The sequence below is a fragment of the Taurulus bubalis genome, assembly GCF_910589615.1.
Source record: "Taurulus bubalis genome assembly, chromosome: 7".
In the NCBI taxonomy this organism is placed as follows: Eukaryota; Metazoa; Chordata; class Actinopteri; order Perciformes; family Cottidae; genus Taurulus; species Taurulus bubalis.
In genome coordinates this window covers 388,988-392,500 of record NC_136595.1, presented here as the reverse complement: position 1 = coordinate 392,500, position 3,513 = coordinate 388,988, and positions in this window count along the sequence as shown.

The following is a 3,513-nucleotide window of genomic DNA, read 5'->3' as shown; positions in this document are numbered from 1 at the left end:
AGCAGGGAATCCACACCGTGTTTTATATATTCACTGCATGTATAACAACCACCACAATATATACACTGCATGTATAACAACCATCACAATATATACACTACATGTATAACAACCACCGCAATATATACACTGCATGTATAACAACCACCACAATATATACACTGCATGTATAACAACCACCACAATATATACACTACATGTATAACAACCATCACAATATATACACTACATGTATAACAACCATCACAATATATACACTGCATGTATAACAACCACCACAATATATACACTACATTTATAACAACCACCACAATATATACACTACATTTATAACAACCAACACAATATATACACTACATTTATAACAACCATCACAATATATACACTACATGTATAACAACCACCACAATATATACATGACATGTATAACAACCACCATGAGGCGCAGCACAATGCACCTGCCACCTGTTGGACCCAGTGTTGCCAGAGGCGGTTCTTAGAGCTGGTTCCTTAGAGCTGGTTTCTTAGAGCTGGTTCCTTAGAGCTGGTTCTTAGAGCTCGTTCTTAGAGCTGGTTATTAGAGCTGGTTTCTTAGAGCTGGTTCCTTAGAGCTGGTTATTAGAGCTGGTTTCTTAGAGCTGGTTCCTTAGAGCTGGTTATTAGAGCTGGTTTCTTAGAGCTGGTTCCTTAGAGCTGGTTATTAGAGCTGGTTTCTTAGAGCTGGTTCCTTAGAGCTGGTTATTAGAGCTGGTTTCTTAGAGCTGGTTCTTTAGAGCTGGTTCTTAGAGCTGGTTCCTTAGAGCTGGTTCTTAGAGCTCGTTATTAGAGCTGGTTTCTTAGAGCTGGTTATTAGAGCTGGTTTCTTAGAGCTGGTTCCTCAGAGCTGGTTCTTAGAGCTGGTTCCTTAGAGCTGGTTCTTTAGAGCTGGTTCTTAGAGCTGGTTATTAGAGCTGGTTATTAGAGATGGTTATTAGAGATGGTTCTTAGAGCTGGTTCTTAGAGCTCATTTCTTAGAGCTGGTTCCTCAGAGCTGGTTCTTAGAGCTGGTTCTTAGAGCTGGTTTCTTAGAGATGGTTCCTTAGAGCTGGTTCTTTAGAGCTGGTTCTTAGAGCTGGTTATTAGAGATGGTTATTAGAGATGGTTCTTAGAGCTGGTTCGTTAGAGCTGGTTCTTAGAGCTGGTTCGTTAGAGCTGGTTCGTTAGAGCTGGTTCTTAGAGCTGGTTCGTTAGAGCTGGTTCCTTAGAGCTGGTTCTTAGAGCTGGTTCTTAGAGCTGGTTCTTAGAGCTGGTTCGTTAGAGATGGTTCCTTAGAGCTGGTTCGTTAGAGATGGTTCCTTAGAGCTGGTTCGTTAGAGATGGTTCCTTAGAGCTGGTTCTTTAGAGCTGGTTCCTTAGAGCTGGTTCTTAGAGCTGGTTCGTTAGAGATGGTTCCTTAGAGCTGGTTCGTTAGAGCTGGTTCGTTAGAGATGGTTCCTTAGAGCTGGTTATTAGAGCTGGTTTCTTAGAGCTGGTTCCTTAGAGCTGGTTCTTAGAGCTGGTTCTTTAGAGCTGGTTTCTTAGAGCTGGTTCTTTAGAGCTGGTTCTTAGAGCTGGTTCTTTAGAGCTGGTTTCTTAGAGCTGGTTCCTTAGAGCTGGTTCTTAGAGCTCGTTATTAGAGCTGGTTTCTTAGAGCTGGTTATTAGAGCTGGTTTCTTAGAGCTGGTTCCTCAGAGCTGGTTCTTAGAGCTGGTTCTTAGAGCTGGTTCCTTAGAGCTGGTTCTTTAGAGCTGGTTCTTAGAGCTGGTTATTAGAGCTGGTTTCTTAGAGCTGGTTCCTCAGAGCTGGTTCTTAGAGCTGGTTCTTAGAGCTCATTTCTTAGAGCTGGTTCCTTAGAGCTGGTTATTAGAGCTGGTTATTAGAGATGGTTATTAGAGATGGTTCTTAGAGCTGGTTCTTAGAGCTGGTTTCTTAGAGATGGTTCCTTAGAGCTGGTTCTTTAGAGCTGGTTCTTAGAGCTGGTTATTAGAGATGGTTATTAGAGATGGTTCTTAGAGCTGGTTCGTTAGAGCTGGTTCTTAGAGCTGGTTCGTTAGAGCTGGTTCGTTAGAGCTGGTTCTTAGAGCTGGTTCGTTAGAGCTGGTTCCTTAGAGCTGGTTCTTAGAGCTGGTTCTTAGAGCTGGTTCTTAGAGCTGGTTCGTTAGAGATGGTTCCTTAGAGCTGGTTCGTTAGAGATGGTTCCTTAGAGCTGGTTCGTTAGAGATGGTTCCTTAGAGCTGGTTCTTTAGAGCTGGTTCCTTAGAGCTGGTTCTTAGAGCTGGTTCGTTAGAGATGGTTCCTTAGAGCTGGTTCGTTAGAGCTGGTTCGTTAGAGATGGTTCCTTAGAGCTGGTTATTAGAGCTGGTTTCTTAGAGCTGATTCCTTAGAGCTGGTTATTAGAGCTGGTTTCTTAGAGCTGGTTCCTTAGAGCTGGTTCTTAGAGCTGGTTCTTTAGAGCTGGTTTCTTAGAGCTGGTTCTTTAGAGCTGGTTCTTAGAGCTGGTTCTTTAGAGCTGGTTTCTTAGAGCTGGTTCCTTAGAGCTGGTTCTTAGAGCTCGTTATTAGAGCTGGTTTCTTAGAGCTGGTTATTAGAGCTGGTTTCTTAGAGCTGGTTCCTCAGAGCTGGTTCTTAGAGCTGGTTCTTAGAGCTGGTTCCTTAGAGCTGGTTCTTTAGAGCTGGTTCTTAGAGCTGGTTATTAGAGCTGGTTTCTTAGAGCTGGTTCCTCAGAGCTGGTTCTTAGAGCTGGTTCTTAGAGCTCATTTCTTAGAGCTGGTTCCTTAGAGCTGGTTATTAGAGCTGGTTATTAGAGATGGTTATTAGAGATGGTTCTTAGAGCTGGTTCTTAGAGCTCATTTCTTAGAGCTGGTTCCTTAGAGCTGGTTATTAGAGCTGGTTTTTAGAGATGGTTATTAGAGATGGTTCTTAGAGCTGGTTCTTAGAGCTCATTTCTTAGAGCTGGTTCCTCAGAGCTGGTTCTTAGAGCGGGTTCTTAGAGCTGGTTTCTTAGAGATGGTTCCTTAGAGCTGGTTCTTTAGAGCTGGTTCTTAGAGCTGGTTATTAGAGATGGTTATTAGAGATGGTTCTTAGAGCTGGTTCATTAGAGCTGGTTCGTTAGAGCTGGTTCTTAGAGCTGGTTCGTTAGAGCTGGTTCCTTAGAGCTGGTTCTTAGAGCTGGTTCGTTAGAGCTGGTTCTTAGAGCTGGTTCTTAGAGCTGGTTCGTTAGAGGTGGTTCCTTAGAGCTGGTTCGTTAGAGCTGGTTCTTAGAGCTGGTTCTTAGAGCTGGTTCGTTAGAGATGGTTCCTTAGAGCTGGTTCGTTAGAGATGGTTCCTTAGAGCTGGTTCTTAGAGCTGGTTCCTTAGAGCTGGTTCTTAGAGCTCGTTATTAGAGCTGGTTTCTTAGAGCTGGTTCTTAGAGCTGGTTCCTTAGAGCTGGTTCTTTAGAGCTGGTTCTTAGAGCTGGTTATTAGAGCTGGTTTCTTAGAGCTGGTTCCTCAGAGC